Source organism: Stegostoma tigrinum, chromosome 29, assembly GCF_030684315.1.
Source record: "Stegostoma tigrinum isolate sSteTig4 chromosome 29, sSteTig4.hap1, whole genome shotgun sequence".
Classification (NCBI taxonomy): domain Eukaryota; kingdom Metazoa; phylum Chordata; class Chondrichthyes; order Orectolobiformes; family Stegostomatidae; genus Stegostoma; species Stegostoma tigrinum.
The window spans coordinates 22,651,305-22,671,218 of record NC_081382.1 but is presented as its reverse complement, the minus strand read 5'-3'; positions in this window follow the sequence as shown (position 1 = coordinate 22,671,218).

Here is a 19,914-nt window from a genome sequence, read left to right as displayed (position 1 = left end):
AAAAATTTCAAGTAAAGAGGGAGAAATTCAATTTTCAGTCAAAATGGTCAGCATCATGATTTATGCAATTTAGTTGTTACTGTTGAGCTGTGGTGCTGCATAGCTTCCTATCTGTAGCTTTGTGGGAAGGTGAAGAAGGAGATCTGCAGGTGGTGGAGTTGGGTGACAATTATGATGTCTGGCGATGGAGGGTGAAATCTATTAGGCCTCAAATACCCTGGCAAAAGATGCTAGCACTTGCTGCTATTCCTGAGCCCAAGGAAATAAATACAGCTCCTGTGGTATTCATGTATCACCTTTGAATTGGGGTGGGGTCAGGGCTGGGGGTAGCAGTGATGATTGATGGTGGTTAAGGATTGGTATTGGAATCCAAATCCAAAGGTACTATTCCCTGATAGTTAAGGCTCCCCAACAAATGTTTAGAAACAGCAAATAAAATACAAGACATGCCAGCTAAAGTAAAAAAAAACACTCTTTCACCTGGAAAGTTGGAAGTTGTTCTTCAAAACTCTTGCCATAATTGTAGATTTGCTGTTTTGAAAATTACACAGCGCACTGTTTATGCGGCAATTTATTATAAGTGGCTATTGAGCTAGAATGTTAAGCATAGAAGGAAGGCATCTGTGAACAACTTGTGGTGGCATTAATATGATGTGACTACATGTTGAGGTGCCAATGAATACTAATGGGATAGTGCCTGGAAGAATTGTACGTCTCTAATTTACAAATTTTTGAAAGCTTTAAATAATTTAAACAGATAGAATAATATTGCTGTTTAAAGTTGTCATTCCAACAATTCATCCCATGCAACAACACCATACATTTCTATGTTGATTTTCTAACAAATATAAATGTATAGTCATCAGTGTAATGATAGTAATTTTTTTGTTTCCCATTTATGTTATATTTGGACAAAAACTGAATTTATAAATAAAGTTAAGAGGAAGCATATGAGGAAGTTAAGGAAGCAAATCACCTACTAAAGGCAACCATTTAATTCAGGATTGGCCATTAATCGTTCATTTTCCACAATCCATCAATATACTATCATGTACTTTGTTTATATTTCATGTGCTGTGCCTTTGTTTAAAGATGCAAGGTAATTCATACTTTGCAGTCTTATTGGAGGTCAGTGTCCTTACAGCTTGGCTTGAGTTTCAACAGAAGCTGATGTGTATAGAAGGGCTTGTAAAATGATACCAGAATAGAAAAGAGTAGGGTGGAATGGTGCCAGGAAAAGCAGACAAGGAAGAAACAACATAACAGGAACAAAATGGAGGGCACATTTAGATTTCCTGTTAGAAGTTGTGGAAAATGTATAGTTGTGCGATGAAGCAGTTGTACCAGGGATAATCAAAATGGGGAACAGGTTTCATGGTCTGTAGTTGATGAATTTAATGTTGAGCCGTGAAGAATGTAAGGTACCTAAGCGGGAAATAAGGTGTCGTTCCTCAAGAAGCAAAAACATAAAATACTGGAGAAACTCAACAGGTGGCAGCACCTATGGAGAGAAAAACATCAAAGGTAGGAACAAGAGTAGGCCATTCGATCCCTTGAGCCTGCTCCACCATTCAATATGATCATGGCTGGTCATCAAGATCAATATCGTAATCCCATTCTCTCCCATATCCCTTGATCCCTTTAGCTGCAGGAGCTACATCTATATCCTTCTTGAAAACACATAATGTTTTGTTCTCAACCACTTTCTGTGTAGGCAATTTCACTGGCTCCCCACTCACTGGGTGAAGATATTTCTCCTCATCTCAATCCTAAATGGTTTACCTGTTAGCATTAAACTGTGAATTCTAGTTCTGGATTAACCCCCACCATTAGGAACATCCTTCCTGCATCCTGACAAATCCTGTCAGAATTTTATGGGTGTCTATGAGATCCTCCCTCATTCTTCTAAACTACAGTGAATATTATCCTAACTGACACAATATCTCCTCATATGTTAGTCCTGTCATCCCAGGAATCAATTTGGAAAACCTTTGCTACATTCTCTCTTTAGGGAGAAAATCCTTTCTCAGATAAGGAGACCAAAACTGTACACGACACCCCAGCTGGGGCCTCACCAATACCCTGTATAATTGCAGCAAGATCTCTTTGTTTGAATCCTCTCACTATGAAAGCCAACATAATGTTTGCTTTCTTTACTGCCAGTTCAACCTGCATGTTTATTTTCAGTGACTGGAGGTCTCGTTGAACATTCTCCTCTCTACAACCATTCAAATAATAAAATGCTGTCCTATTTTTACTATAATAGTAGATAACCTCACATTAATCCACATAATACTACATCTGCAATATAGTTGCCCACTCACTCAGCCTATCCAAATCACATTGCAACATCCTCCTCACTGCTTACTTCTCCAACCAGTTTTGTGTTATCTGCAAATTTTGAGATATTACATTTAGTTCCCTCATCTAATATATTGTGTATAGCTGGGCCCTTATATTGGTCCTTTTGGTACCCCACTAGTCACTGTCTGACATTCAGAAAAAGACTAGTTTATTCTTTAATTTAGTCTTTTCTGTCTCCTAACAAATTTTCTATCCATCTCAATACATTACCCCCGATCCCATCCACTCTAACTTTACACATTAATGTGTTATGAAACTCCAAATAAACCATAACCCTTTGATCAACTCTATGGCCCATTCTGGTGAAGGGTCACTGAACTTGATTAGTTTTAAATTTGCTTCTCTCCGCAAATGTTGATGGACTTGCTGAGCAATTTCAGATCTCCACCATCTTTTCTTAATTTTGCTGTTCATCTAATTTTTGTTGGGAATTATTGGAACATTGCAGCAGGCCTAGGTTAGTAATACTTGGCATGAGAGCAAAATGGTGCATTGAAATAAAGACTGACTAGAAGGTCAGGATCATTCTTGTAGACAGCTATTCAGAAAAGTGGTCACCTGGTCAGCATTTAGTCTTAAATAAAAGCAGAAATTGCTGGAAAAGCTCAGCTGGTCAGCAGGTCTGGCAGCACCTGTGGAGAGAAATCAGAATTAATGTTTTGGGTCAGGTGATTCTTCCTCATTTAGTCTTGCCAAGGGAGATTGCATTGTGAGCAGTGAATACAGCAGACTAGATTGAAAGAAGGACATATAAAGCATTGTTTCTTCTGGTAGATGTGTTTGGGATCTTGACCAGTGAGGATGGAGGAGGTAAATATGATTTCCTGAGTTTCTCAGCACTGTTTAAAACTTCAGATTTGCAGTACTGTGCTTTTTAATCTTAAATCAGCTATGATCACCAATCCTAATGCCAATGGAAGCATTTAGTTGACTTTGACCACATACATTAGAAAGAAAAAATATACAGTGCTTTTAATGTAGTAAACTATCCAATGAACTTCACAGAAATGTTAATCAACTTAACAAAACCAAATATACAGGAATTAGGGCAGATGACCAACATTTCATCAAAAGGATGGATTTGAAGCAGTGTCTTTGAAAGGAGGAAGAGAAACAGATTTGGTGATGTGAGTTCAGAGATTAAATCTCCACTAAACCTTCCCTACTGAAAGGAAAGCAGCACAGTTTCTCAATGTAACTGAAGCCTTTCATCCTGAATACTATTCCAGTACATCGCCGATCCATGCTGAAAGACCTTGGCATTCTCCTTGATGTGTTTTTCAATTTGCTAGAAATGGGCCAATAATACAATACAGGTTGTAGGTGGCTGAAGTCATGGAAACCTTGTGAAAGTTTTAATTGACCTTGCTTTAACTACAAAACATGGATTGTTCAAACATATTTCTTGAATTAGTCAACTGTTGCATGGAAGTTTATGTATTACAGTTACTTGAAAAATGAGAATGAAGTATTTAATTGCTCAAAATATAGATGGGTGTGGTGTGATTTGTACTGGAATAAAAATCTTTGTAAATACCTGCCTCCCTGTTTATATCTGCAGGCATGGCCCATAGAATTTCACTACTGATGATCTCAGAAGGACTAATTGTTCAGTACATCAATAGATGTGTTTGACTCCAAATAAAGGAATTGCTGTATTTTAATGACCCACCTTTTGCCAGTTAACACCATCAACTCGAACCTTCACTAAAGCAAGTTCCATGAAGCTATAGGAGTTCTTGTAACAATTTAACTTTCTTTTCCTAATTGAGAGTCCTTGTGTTTCCAGATTCAGCTTTGAGATAAACAAAAGTTTTTTTTACCCCAGGGAAATATGCAATTAAACCTTTATGGATACCTGGGAAGACATAGTAGGGACTGCCGATGCTGGAGAATCTGAGATAACAAGGTGCAGAGCTGGATGAACACAGCAGGCCAAGCAGCATCAGAGGAGCAGGAAGGCTGACGTTTTGGGTCTAAACCCTTCTTCAGAAATGGTTTCTGAAGAAGGGTCCAGACCCGAAACGTCAGCTTTCCTGCTCCTCTGATGCTGCTTGGCCTGCTGTGTTCATCCAGCTCTGCACCTTGTTATCTCTGGATATCTGGGAAGTTGTTCTAAAGATATGCTGCTGTTAATAAAACGTAGCAACAGCCAAATGTTAAGCACATCTGTCCTAATTCTGATTCATTAAGTGGATACAGGATTCATTCTCCGTTCATGAGGTTTAGACTTTTTTGGAATTGAACTGTTGACCTGTCCATTCTGAAGAGGTATCCTGATGAAGCTCACTTGATGTGGGCTGGATAATATTGGGTGGGCTAAATGCCAATCATTTTTCAGCAAGGCAAGGCCTGAATGGGATTCATCCTTGAATAGCAGGGGGACCTAAATGGCTTTTAGGGGCCATGGAGGAGCCCTTCTGGAGATCAGTTATGAGATTGACCTACATTCAGAATTTATAATAGGGAATTGTATTTTGAAGGGTTGACTCAACTTTTCCTGCTCTTGTTTCTTACTTTCTTATGTTTTTAATATTTTCACACTTGACAGACTGAGGGAAAATCCTCATTCCTTGCATCTTGAATTTCAGGGTCACGAGCCTAAATATCAACTTGAGGTGCGTGTAGGAGTGTGTCCAATATTGCATAAAAAATCTGAACTTCACTGTCGTTCCCCGCTTCACTTGCCATTACTTCACAGAATGTGGCCATTGCTGGCCAAGCCCTTGTGAAGGCATTGGTGAGCTGCTTTCTTGAACTGCTGCAGTCCTTGTGGTTTACATTAACCCACATTGATGTTAGGAAGGGAGTTTCATGATTTTGCCCCAGTGACAGTCAAATTCCATTGAATGTAGACATCTGGAGTTTTACTTCTGAGTTTGATGCCAACTGCCCAGCTGCATGTGCAGCTCTGCCACTACAAGTGATGCCAAGGATGGGTTGGTAGATTTGGAGATTTAACACAGAAACAGACATTTATGGATATGGATGAGGGTGGTCAAAGGTGAATTACTGTTGGGAACAGGGTGGAGTCAGAAATTTATCTTCAATGATACGTAGACACTCACTGCAGCTACAAAGAAGGCATGACTGGAGCTGGCCAAGGAGATCACAAGCAGCATTATGGTGCCACTTTCCTTGATACTGCACAGAAAGAGCTTTCATGACCTAATTAAGTCAGAGAATACAAATACAGTTGCACATTTTCTGTTGTGTGCATTAACATCCTGTTAAACTGCCTTGACAACACATCAACCCTTACACCCACTTACCTTCGGAGTGCTGCCACTCTTCTGTATCCATGCACGTTGTTAATCCCTATCTTTTCATCATTTTGCCATAATGGGAGAAAGGGTTGATAATGAAACCCCACTAGTCCACCAGATACACTACTGGGGTAATATAATTCATTTACCAAAATAGCCAATTTCACGCTTTTACTGCTACCCAGAATGAATGAAATATCCATGTGCTTTCTTTAATAAACCCAGTAATCTGTTTATTGTAACTAAAATATGTTCTTAAGGGAAGGGCATTTACTCATTAACGTCTAAATTATGATAGAGAATTAAACCTACATCCCTAGGTGTACACAGATGTATTCAAAGTGAAAAGTCCAGTCCCTGCAGAGATTATGAGTTTTTTTTTCAAGACTGAAAGGACAGAAACTATCCCTGTGTGGTGAAGCTCTGTAAATATAGGATAGGATGAAATAATTTCTTACGTCTCCTTGTTCCTGTTGATGTAGCAGCGTAGGTGACAGACATAAAATGATGGTGGATATTCCATTCAGACTCTAACTAACTCAAATTGGGGTCTATAGAACATGCTCATTCTAGATTTTGGGTTCGCGGGAACTTCTGTTGAGACCAGGATTTCAGGAGAGAGCTTTCAGCTTCTGGAGTGTCTTCTTTACTCGTCCTTCTAGAGGCATAAGACAAAACTTAAGTCCACAGAGGGCTTGCTAGTCAATCACTAACACAGGGGGCCACTATTCCTCTAGAATGAGGATGTGAAGGGAGAAGTCCTTGACACTGTACCAAAGAGCTGACTTAAAGAACCCTCTGTATCCAGAAATAAAGGGTGTTACTCTAGAGTCATAAAGTCCTTAAAGATTTGAAGAGCTTCACGTCAGATAAGGAGCAAATAGCCTCAGCGATGGTGTATATGAAGATACCTATAGCCCAAGGGCACTCCACACTGGTATCTCAATGCACGAGTAGCGATTTCAGTTTAAAGTACACAATAAAGTACAGTAGCAGCCTAACATCCTACCTTGGCAGGTTTTAAGTTAAAGTAGAGCCTAAGTGGCACAACTGGGAAGAGAAGATTCTGAAGGAAGATCAAGACGTTAGGAGACAAAGAAAAAGCTGAAAAGGGGGAAGACTCCAAAGGCTGAGAAAAATAACCTTGGAAGACTTTGAAGTATAACCACAAACCAGCAATACTCTGGAGAGGAAATATGTGGGATTGGAACACTTTGACACTAAGGAACAAAATCTGCTTATTCACCCAGTCAGGCAGTTGTGATCATCTGTAGGATTGGCAGCTCCACTAGAGACATAACCATTACCTCAGCCTTTTGGTAATATGGAAAGTCCACAATGCAACACAGTTGGAAATTTGGAAGCACCCATTTTTGGGCTTTCGAATGGCTTCAGACTAATTTGAAGGATCAACAAGATCATCAAGTTAACACCTTTACATATGCTAGACATCCAATAACTGCTGCCTGGGCAAGGAAAACAGTACAAGAAAGTGGGGCAGTATCACCAGTGAGACACAACAGCGGTGCTCAGGAATAGTAACTGGCCCCAAGTCAAATGGAGCACCAGGATTGTGTGTGGATCTCATTCAGTTAAACAAAAGAATAAGATGGGAAATCCATCCTACTTCACTGGTCAACATTAGCTTGGCAAAATTAGCAACAGTCAACTTTTCACAAAATTGGATCCCAATATCAAGTTCTGACAGATACTGTTAGGACATGCGTCAATATTGCTGACTATATTTAGTACAATATTCGGGATGTATTGTTCATATATCTATCATTTGCGCTCTTCTCCATATCAGAGATTTTCCAAGGTCAAAGCCTAGAATTCTGGGAAAGAAACAGGGAATCACTGCCATATCGATGATGCTGTGGTGGAATGCAAAACAAAGGAACAAGACCAGAGGGACCAAAAACATGATTGAAAGCCTTACACTAAATGAGAAATGCCAATGTTAATGTTTATATTTCTACCACAGACTATCCATAACAAGTCTTTCTTGGATCCGATGTAAAAAGCCAGTGTGTGTCTGGTACCAAAGTTCATAAATCATGTACACTACCTTTTAGGCATTGTAAATCATATGGAAAAGTTTATCCTCAACTTGCCAAAGACCTTTTGTAATAAAAAAGACAGTCAGCAATGGCACTGGAGTCAGGAACAGTTTTTCAAAAGTTTACAGAAAAGTTACTTCTTTCGATGTTTTAGAATCTAAGCTTATTCACATTTAAAGCCATAGACAAATCATGCACAGGCCTTGAATTATCGTAATTCAGTTCTAAACCGATGTAACACTAAAATTCTCCAGCATCTGCAGTTCCCATTATCTCTAACACTAAAACTGGTCTATTTTATATAGATAACTTTGATATTTGATGAGAACTTTTGTTTGATTTTAAAGGTATGAAGTCCCAGCTGACTATCGTTTAAGATGAATTAAAGTGGCAAGACTTTATTCAATTACTGCTGACTCCATAACCTGGCCACTGTTAAAGATCTTTGCAAAGTTAATCAGGGAAGCCCAGTCTTAGACAATACATCCCAATTCACTAAACAAGGTTTCAGGAAATTCAGTTTGGAGTTAGGTATCAACCAGATGTCCAAGTTCTGCAATGGAATGGAAAGACCAATCAAGGCTGAAGTCACTCGTACATAAGAATGCAGACTGGGAATTAACTTTACTCTCAGTTAGAAAGTGACACCAGCATTAGTAACCAACCGAATTATTAATTCCGAAGGCCATTGAAAACAAATGTGTTAGTTTTGGAACATAACCTCAGGTCGAACATAGCATCTGAAGCCCATGAGAAGATAAAACAACTGGGGAAAAGAACCGCAACAAAAAGCAGTAAACGCAAAGCAAAAATTCTGTTCACCTTAAAGCCAGAGTAGAAAGTCTGGTCAAAGAGCAGTAAATGAGAAGCCCTGATCTTCGGTCAAATTAATCAACTGAAATCTCATATGGTCATAACAGTGAAAAGGACATTCAGGAAGAATACGATGGCATTGATCTTACTCAAGTCAAGAAGTGAGACTGTGAGATTATCACAGAATATGAGACAGCCTTGCCTTTACCACATCAGACAAAGTACAAAGTAGTACAGCTATTCCAAACAGCACTCAATCGTCAGCTGGACAGGCAATGGCCTAGTGGTATTATTGCTGGGCCGTTAATCCAGAGATTGTTGACTTGCTCACCGAGCTGGCTTGTTTTTGTTCAGACTTTTCATCACGGTGCTAGGCGACATCATCAGTGGAGACTCCGATGAGGCGATGTTATTCTACTCCGCTTGGAATTTACACTGTCTGGTCCGTTATGGTGAGTACTGTCATTTCTGGTTTTGATCTATATGGGTTTATATATGGGGTCCAATTCTATGTGTTTGATCATTGAAATATGGGTGGACTCCTCTAGGAATTCCTGTGTGTGTTTATGTTTGGCTGATGATATTACCTAGCATGGTGATGAAACATCTGAACAAAACTAAGCCAGCTCAATGAGCAAGTCAACAACCCCACATCAAGCTACAGACCTTTGCCAAAACATTAATCCAGAGACCCAGGTAATGTTCTGGGGACCTGGGTTCAAATCAGATGGTGGGATTTGAATTTATTATATAGCTGGGATTCAGAGACTAATGATGTCCTTAAATCCATTGTCAATTATTGGAAAAATCCACCTGGTTCATTGATGTCCCTTAAGAAAGGAAACTGCCATCCTTACCTGGTCTGGCCTAGATATGACTCCAGACCCATGGCAGCATGTGGCTGTTAACTTAGGGAGGGCAATAAATGCTGGCCTAGCCAGCGATGCCCTCATCCCATGAATGAATAAAGAAAAAAAACCCACAAGTGTTTAACTCAAGCAAACCAAGTCAGCATGTCCAGATTGTCATGACCTGAGAGATTTGGGCCATGTGGGGATGAGAATGCGATAGTATTGACAATAAGAATAATGATGTTAATTATATGATGGCTCAGTGGTTAGCACGGCTGCCTCACAGCGCCAGGCACCTGAGTTTGATTCCACCCTTGGGTGACTGTCTGTGTGGAGTTTGCACATTCTCCCTGTGTCTGCGTGGGTTTGCTCCAGCTTCCTCCTACAGTCCAAAGATGTGCAGGTTAGGTGGATTGGCTAGGCTAAATTGCCTGTGGTGTTCAAGGGATGCCTAGATTAGGAGGGGTTAAAGGGGGGGTAGGTCTGGGTGGGATGCTCTGAGGTTTGGTGTTGACTTGTTGGGCCAAAGGGTCTCTTTCCACACTCTAGGGAATCTATGATCAATGATTACAAAAGACTATGAAAGTAAACGCACGTCACTGGGATGTTATCAACCAAGCAGAGGCAACCTTGGAGGGAGATGAGGAATAATGAGACTCATATAAAACATGATGATCCAACTGATGACATTCCTGACATTAGTAAGACCGAAGATGCCACTCCAGAATAAGTACGAAGAGCGGTGCTTTTGATAGCACACTTGAGAACTGTATTTGACAACCCATTATGTACCAATGTAAATACAGTTACAGTACATAAGGAGTTAAAGAGCCTGTTTACAAACAGGGAGCAGACTGCTTTGGGGCGGTGTACATGCAGACACTGACAATCCGGTGATACTCCTGACTACCACCTTAAAGCACAACGTAAACAACATCTGCTTAATGTCTGTTATCCTCCTTTCAAATTTCCCTGTCTCAGCATTGAAAAATTTTTATGCGCACTTTTACTGCTGTGTTAATTTTGGAATCCCTGTAGAAGCTGACAATTTTTATGTAACTCGCTGGTTTTCTCTTATTCTATCCATGTTGCTTTCCATAATTTTTTGATCATCAGCCAGTTCTAAAAATGCATTCAATCTTAGAGACAATTTTTACATTATATAAAACTTGGAAATATTGTAAACTGTGAGGAGGACAGTGTAGATCTTCAAAGGTCAGGGAATGGGCAAATTGGTGGCACATGAAATTCAATGTGGAGAAATGTGAGGTGATTCATTTTGGTAGGAAGAACACGGAAAGACAATATAAAACAGGAACAGAGGGACCTGGGCATGTGTGTGCAGGAGTCATTAAAAGTTGCTGGGCATGTTGAGACACTAGGCCTTATTTACAGGTGCAGAGCACATGAGCAATGGGATAATGTTGAAATTGTACAAGACATTAGTTCAACTTCAGCCGAAGAACGGGGTCCAGTTCTGAGGGCCACACTTTGGAGAAAATATGAAGATATTGGAGAGTGTGCAAAAGGGATTCATGAGAACTGTTCCACGGATGAAAACCTTCAGTGTGATGATCGGTTGCAGAAATTAAGACTTTTCCCTTAGAGAAAGGAAAGCTAAGTGGAGATCTGATAGAGGTATTCAAAATCATGAGGGTTGGGACAAAGTAGATAGGGAGAAACTGATCCCTGTCATTAAAGAATTGAGAACAAGAGAGCACAGATATTAACACAAGTAACAAAAGAGTGATAGATAACAAAGTGTGAAGCTGGATGAATGCAGCAGGCCAAGTAGCATCTCAGCTCCTGAGATGCTGCTTGGTCTGCTGTGTTCATCCAGCTTCACACTTTGTTATCTTGGATTCTCCAGCATCTGCAGTTCCCATTATCTCTGATAACAAAAGAGTGATGTGAGAAAAAGTTTTATTGTGCAGCAAGTAGTTAGGATTTGGAATGTTCTCCTGGAAGTGCCGGTTTTCTGGGCATACTGACTTATTACATTGTAGCAGCAGCTGCACATGAAGGTAGCCACTGGCATCATCGTCTTTAAGTAGAATGATCTACAGGACCATCTCAGTCTGGTCTCAGAGAGGCAAACCACTTCCTTATCTAACTAGAAAGGTCTCTTATAGTTCGGAATGTTTCCATCATTGTATGTGAGCAACTAGTTACAGGTTACATTGATATGATAGACATAATACAAAAATTGAGAGGATTCTATGTTAGAATCACTTCTTCAAGACCTCAAGTCCATATGGTATCATCATAGCAGGCATTGGTACTCCTCAGTATTAATCCTTTCACATACAACAGCAGACATAGCTTCAGTCAAGGCAGTCAAAGGGGAGTAAGATTAATTTGAAAAACGGCAGGGTGCAGGGTTATGTTGAAGCAGGAAAATGACATTAAATTAAACTCTCATTTGGAGAGCTAGTGCAGACATGGGCCACATAGCTTCCTCCGTGATGCAATAATCTTGTGATTCTTACATTTTCAGCTCTTTCGTGTAACTTTGTAAGTCTCTTCTCATAACATAATACCATCCTTAACCTCTTTAGTTAGCCACAAATAAATACTACAACAGGAAGCATGGCACAGTTGCTCAGTGGCTAGCACTGCTGTATCACAGCGCTGGAACTCAGGATTGATTCCACCCCCCAATGACTGTCTGTGTGGAGTTTGCACATTCCCCCAGTGTCTGCGTGGGTTTCGTCCAGGTTCTCTGGTTTCCTCCCACAGTCCAAAGATGTACAGCCTAGGTAGATTGGCCATGCTAAATTACCTGTAGTATTCAGGGATGTGTAGCTTAGGTGGGTTATAGGGGGATGGGTCTGAGTGGGATGATCTGAATGTCAGTGTAGACTCACTGGGCCAAAGGGCCTGTCTTCACACTGTGAGGATTCTGAGGAAAGAGATCTGTTTTTCAATGGAGCACATTCATTCAGAATTACAAGTTCTTCTTTAAATCAATTCGATGTTTCTCGAAGAATTAGTTTCCAGATTCAGATGTGTTTTTGACTGTTTTAATCTCTTTTTACAACAGTCGTTGCAAAACAAAAAATCTTAGAATACGCTGCTGGTATATCTTAAACAGCTAGGCTAATGCTCTCGGGATATAGGTTCAATCCCACCAAAAGAGCTGACCAAGTTTAAATTCAATGATAAATCTGGAATATAAAGCTAGTTTCAGTAATGACAGCCATCATTGATCACTGTAAAAACAAACATTGGTTTCTCTAGTTTCCTTTCGAGAATGTGATTGATTCTCAACTGCTTCTGAAATTGACCAGCAAACCATTTGTCCAGCAATAGCCCCTACCCTACAGAGCAATTTGGGATGGACAACAAATGCCAACAACACCTACACCCCAGAAAAAAAAATGAATCCCGATATTGGAGAAAGTGAGGAAATTAACTTTATTTTTGTTATTTAACCACAACCTAAGTCATTATGGAATCTATATTGTAGACTCATCATTGAGCACAGATATTAACTCTAGATAATGTTGATAATTTGATACACGAGTTAGGTCCCTCATTTTTTAATAAGCAGCCAAAAGCTTATCTGCGCTCATTGTTAGATTGTTGCATTGTGGGTGGCATGGTGGTTTGGTGGTTAGCATTGCTGCATCATAGTGCCAGGAACTTGCGTTCAATTCCAGCCTCGAGTGACTGTCTGTGTGGAGTTTGTACATTCTCCCCGTGTCTGTGTGGGTTTCCTCTGGGTGCTCCAGTTTCCTCCCACAGTCCAAACATGTGCAGCATAGGTGGATTGGCCATGGGAAATTGCCTATAATTTTCAGGAATGAGTAGATTAAGTGAATTATAGGGGAATGGGTCTGGATTAGAATTCTCCGTGGGTCATTGTGGACTTGCTGGGCCGAAGGGCCTGTTTCCACATTGTTGGGATTCTATGATTCTATGAATCATTCAGTTACCAAAATAGAAGTCAATCTGGCCTCCACAACTATTTGATCATTTGGATCTGACGTGTATTCAAGCCTACCACCTTGCTTAGGAATCTCCAAATCAAGTGAATGAGAAGCCTGTACAATTGGTTTAATTGTGTGACCAAGAGAATCAGACATAACTTCCCCAATTTATCTTCATAACTCAAGTTTTTCATCTCTGGATTCATCGTCATAATGTTTTCTGTACCTTTCCAACACATTTGTGTCCTTCCTAAAAAAAGGGCAGGTTTTCTGCTGTCATAGAATTTGGTCAGGATGGGGCAGAGTAGATTAATTTTATATTGAACAATGCTCATGGAGTACAGTGCAGGAGTGTTACCTCTCCTTCTGGATGCATTGGTGACATGGGTGATATACAGCAGGCACCTCAAATACTTGTAGAGCTATCACTAGTGAGGTGTCTGCAAAATCCTGCAAATCTACTGGTAGGATGGCTTCTCCAATATTAAAGATCTCTCCAAGATCAACATCAGCAGCACCAAGGCACAGGATCACTGCCATTCAACTGAGGTGGGTGGCCTGTGTTGGTGGTATGTCTGTCACTAGACTTCCAAAGCAAGCTCTTTAGTCTGAATTTCAACACAGCAAACATTTACCAGGAAGGCAGAGAAACAATTCCAGGACATCTTCAAAGCTTCCCTAAAAATAATCTTCCCTAAAAATAAACTGATTGATGGGAATCTCATACTCTAGATTGCCCAAATTGGTGGAGAAACATCGGCAAAGGGGCCAGCCATCCCTGGCATCTCTGGCAGACTCAGGAGAAGGCCAGGTGCAAACGGTGGAAGAGGTGTGTGAAAAGCTGAGAATCTCACTGATCCTCTCACCTCTTCAAAGATCATCTACCCTATTTGCAGCAAGTTGTGTGCTTCCGGTTGTGTGGCCCTGTTTAGCCACATCACAACACACAACTCAGAGCGGAAGAATGTAATTTTCAGATTCCTCTTAGAAAAAGAAGCCGATCACTGCAAGTGTAGGACCTCAAGTAGTGTTTGCATAGTTTAATGATATTAGACACTTTGATAATGAAAGTAACCTATTCTCTTCCGTGATGCATTTAACACATCATATGAAAAATCTTCACCTTGTTTCCATTTACCACAACTAGTAATTACATCCTTCTCTGACCATATTACATCTTACTAAGCTTCTGTTTCAACATTGCCTCTTAACCAATATAGCTTGTATTTAGAATTTATAGTTTAGAAGGCTGAGAGGGGGAATCTCATTGAAACTAACAGAATATTGAGAGGCCTGGATGGAGTGGGCATGGAAAAGATGTTTCCACTAGTAGGAGGTACTAGGACCTGAGGGCACAGCCTCAGAGTGAAGGGATGGCCGTTTCGAACTGAGATGAGGAGGAATTTATTCAGCCACAGGGTGGTCTATTTCATTGCTGCAGAAGGAACTCATTGCAGCCAAAGGTAGTGGAGACCAAGTCACTGAATGCATTTAAGGCAGAGATAGAAAGGTTATTGATTGGTAAGGTGATCCAGGTTTACAGGGAAAAGGCATGAGAATGGGGTTGAGAACATTATCAGCCATGATTAAGTGGCAGAGCAGACTATATGGGTCAAAAGGGCTAAATCTGTTCCAGTAAGTTATGGTCTTGTGGGCTTGCATTCTTTTGCAATGTCTTAACATAAGTGGGGAAAGGAGAGTGAAAAAAAGTAAGGACTGATAAACGATATTCAACAATACAGCTCTTGGGAAGCAAAGGGGTTGAATTGATTTTTGCCAGTGCCAGAAACAGGCTATGGAATGCAAAAACAATTGCGGTATAAAATTGGATCAAGTTGTGCACGTTTTGCACTTTTGCTTAGCATTACATGTAAAAAGAAGTCAGTGTGTCCTTTCGAGTGCATATCCCTGGATTATTCTTAAAAGATTATGCATAAACTCTTACTACTCTATACTCCATTTGAAGTGAATGTTAAGGATCTTTCACCTTAGGAAATACCTAACTAGTCTAACATTGCTGATAAGATTTTTTGTGTTGTATTGCAGCTAGACAATTGAGATTTTGCTTTTGTAGTTAAAAACATACTTTTACATAGCTGAAGCACTAAATAAAAAGGCATATCAGTTTAGGGATTTTGAATATAGTCAACAGGATAACACTGCAATTTCCTAAAATGTATTTTTGTAAACTGCAGCATTATGTTTGGAATGGAAGCAGCAAACCTAGAATAGGATCCATGATCTTGAGAAGGGCAAAGCTAGCGGATGCTGAAGACAGAGACTGCTTCTCCATCATGCCGCTTCAAAGGTGCAGTCTTCGGTTGCAAGCCATTGCTTTTATTTCCAGTTCTATCCCTGCCGGATGCTAAAAATGTTGATAAGCCCAACTCACTCACTGAAATCTTCTACCAGAAAGCATATGCGAGTTAAAGTTATGACCTGAAGTTATTGAAGTCAACACTAAGCCCAGAGTGTGCCAATCTGGATAATGGAAAGTTTTCAACCTAATTGTAGCAATTGGAAATGCAAACAAAATAGAGCAGAGTAGTCAATCAGGCACTCGAGCCTAATCCACCAAGCAATAAGATTATGGGCGATCTGTTTGAAATTCAATGTCGACATTCCCACCCACCATTCCTGTCATAAAGGAAGGAGGGTTGGTGATTAGTCAGGATAACTTGTTTGCTCAAGTCTGAGAAAGACACTTTTCTATTAGGTTCAAGAAAGGTAGAAGAAAGGAAAATAAACCTTCTTGAGCTCAACTTCAGCCATGATCTAATTGAATGAAGGAGGAAGCTGATAGGGCAATCTGAAAATCTGATGGCGACTGAATTTAGTTGCTAACTTTGATCTTGGTTGAACACTGGCTCCTCCAATTTCCATGTGCACATTGTCCTTTTGTAGATGTCAGATAGTGTTTGGGTATGTATTAAGCCTCCTGCACAGTTTTAGGGTACAAAATCTGAAAGTCAAAATGCGTTGCATCAAATCTGTTGGGATCACAGAGTCTTGCCTACAGATTAATATTCAAATTTCACCCATTTTATTGAACATTTTATTGCCTTCCACTGCTTAGAAACTGCCTTCAGAAGGATACAGGGCCAACATTTCCTATTTGAAGCCCAGTGCAAGCCTCAGGCACAATGAATCTGTAGAAATTCAGAGCCATTGTTTCCATAACAATGTTCAAGGACGGGCTCAGGGAGCTCTCCTGGCCCCTCAGCCAACATTTGTTCCTCAACTAACATTATAACAGCTGTTCAATTGACTTGCTTTCTCATTGCTGCTGGTGGTCTTCGTGTTCAGCAATGAAGGTGAATCTGAATTGAAGTGATGTATTTAAATAGGACGTCTTACATGAAAAATAACTGCTGAGATCCCAATAAAGAATGACATTTGTATAATAATGTAAGCATAAATTTTTAACAGATGTAGCCATTTTACCATAACTGTCCAACAGCAGCTTGCAATGTTTTGTGCCCCGTCTCCCTAAAGCTCTCAACAATATCATCGTCTAACAAAATTTGACTGTGTCACTGTAGAAGATAATGTGACAGTTGACATAAGCTTGGTGAAGGGACTTGATATAATTGACGTTGCAAAGAAGGAAAGAGACATAAAGGCTAAGACGTCAAAGCTGGATATTTCAGAGCTTAGTGTTAAGGCAGCTGAAGGAAATGCCAACAGCGGTGGAGAGATTGAAATCATTCCACTTAAAACACACCTCTTTAATTCAGGATAATAAAATGTGAGGCGGGATGAACACAGCAGGCCCAGCAGCATCTCAGGAGCACAAAAGCTGACGTTTTGGGCCTAGACCCTTCATCAGAGAGGGGGATGGGATGAGGGTTCTGGAATAAATAGGGAGAGAGGGGGAGGCGGACCGAAGACGGAGAGAAAAGAAGATAGGTGGAGAGGAGAGTATAGGTGGGGAGGTAGGGAGGGTATAGGTCAGTCCAGGGAAGACAGACAGGTCAAGGAGGTGGCATGAGGTTAGTAGGTAGGAGATGGAGGTGCGGCTTGGGGTGGGAGGAAGGGATGGGTGAGAGGAAGAACAGGTTAGGAAGGCAGAGACAGGTTGGACTGGTTTTGGGATGCAGTGGGTGGAGGGGAAGAGCTGGGCTGGTTGTGTGGTGCAGTGGGGGGAGGGGACGAACTGGACTGGTTTTGGAATGCGGTGGGGGAGGGGGAGATTTTGAAGCTGATGAAGTCCACGTTGATACCACTGGGCTGCAGGGTTCCCAAGCGGAATATGAGTTGCTGTTCCTGCAACCTTCGGGTGGCATCATTGTGGCACTGCAGGAGGCCCATGATGGACATGTCATCTAAAGAATGGGAGGGGAGTGGAAATGGTTTGCGACTGGGAGGTGCAGTTGTTTATTGCGAACCGAGCAGAGGTGTTCTGCAAAGCGGTCCATATTCCGCTTGGGAACCCTGCAGCCCAATGGTACCAATGTGGACTTCACCAGCTTCAAAATCTCCCCTTCCCCCACCGCATCCCAAAACCAGCCCAGTTCGTCCCGTCCCCCCACTGCACCACACAACCAGCCCAGCTCTTCCCCTCCACCCACTGCATCCCAAAACCAGTCCAACCTGTCTCTGCCTCCCTAACCTGTTCTTCCTCTCACCCATCCCTTCCTCCCACCCCAAGCCGCACCCCCATCTCCTACCTACTAACCTCATCCCACCTCCTTGACCTGTCCGTCTTCCCTGGACTGACCTATCCCCTCCCTACCTCCCCACCTGTACTCTCCTCTCCACCTATCTTCTTTTCTCTCCATCTTCGGTCCGCCTCCCCCTCTCTCCCTATTTATTCCAGAACCCTCTCCCCATCCCCCTCTCTGATGAAGGGTCTAGGCCTGAAACGTCAGCTTTTGTGCTCCTGAGATGCTGCTGGGCCTGCTATGTTCATCCAGCCTCACATTTTATTATCTTGGGTTCTCCAGCATCTGCAGTTCCCATTATCACTCATATCTTTAATTCAGGATTTTGTTTTATTTGTTCATGAAAATGCGGGCGCCAATGATTGGGCCAGCATTCACTGCCCATACCGAACTGCTCCTGAGAAGTTGCTGGTGAATCATTTACTTAAACTGCTGCAAGCCTTCAGGTGTTGGTATACCCACAGTGCTCTGAAGAAGGTAGTTCTACGATTTGTGTCCCAGTGGCAGTGAAAAGCTGTACTTCCTTCACTGTCTCTGCATTAGAAATCCCAAAACTCCCTCCCTAGTGGCACTGTGGGTATTACACTCCAAGGACTGCAGCAGTTCAAGAAGAGAGCTTACTGTCACCTTCCCTGGGATTTCTGTTCATTTGTTGTTGATTTTTTTTAAGATCTGAACCTAACGCTCACAACTACACAAAATACTGCCTTTACCCAATCACAGGTTTGATCTTATTTGATGTTTGACATTAGGGAGTGTTTAATATACCGGAATGCCAAGAATGGATAATCTCACTGCCAAAATAATCTGCATGTGAGGAGTTATCTTTTACAATATAGAGAGGTCTTGTCACCAAAGAAAAAAATTTGCACAACTTACTGTAAGTGGCTCTTGAAGTGCAGATCCTGTCGTAATGCAGAAAAATTCAACAGATAATTTGCATGAAGCAAAGTCCCATGAGGCAACTAAGCAATTAAACAGATTGCTGTTTAAGGAATACAGTTGGTCAGCTGTCCCAGAGAACTCTCCTGTTCTCCCTTGAATTGTGCCATGGGAACAGTAACTTTCGAGACTCCTGAATTCTCTGGAGGTTTCTGGCAGGAGATTGTAAGAGATAGAGTGAGGATATTTCACCAAGGCTTGTAGTGGGCTAGAGGAGGTGCCAAGATGAGGATGGATGAGGCCATGGAGAAACTTGAAAGCAAGGCTGAGAATTTTAAGATTGAAGGTTTGGGAGCCAATGTACGTCAGCGAGCATGGGTGTGTTAGGCAAATGGGACTTGGTGTGAGCTAGAACACAGGAAGTAGAGTTTAAATGGTCTCAAGTCGACAGAGGTGAAGATGGAGTGGTCAGTTGGAAGAGCATTGAAATTTTCAAATCTTTAGATTTTTAAATCTCTGCTCCCACAGATTTCTTGCAGATTTGCTTATTTAATTGTGCTTTTCATCGATCTATAGCAATGCCATCTCCAGTCATTCCTGCCCAGTTTCTCACAATTTCCTGTCATATTGTTTTCTTATTCTATAAAACTTCCTCAGAAAAGTGCCCTGAAGGACCATTGATGCTATTCTTTTGTGACTTCTGTTGGACTTCAAAAAGAATGGAAGAATGGGAATATTCCACCCATACCTATCTTCCAGGACTCAATCAAAATGAACTTATCTCACTGTTGCTGTGGAGATCTCCTACAAAGGTCTTTTATAATGAACAGGTCTCACTTCCATACCCTCAACAATTTAGCCTTGCAGTGGTGAACCTTCAGTTTATCATAGCTATTGGCTACTGAAGCTGTTCACGGAATTCATGTTGGGACTGATGACAAGGTACCCTAGAACCTTTGCTCATTATTTAAATCTTTGAAGTAAGTTGAAAATGAGGATCATGTTTAAATGTGTGATGCTCCTTGCAAGCTCTCACGCCATCACTCATGAAACACAATGGCTCATGTGGTTGTGTAATCAGC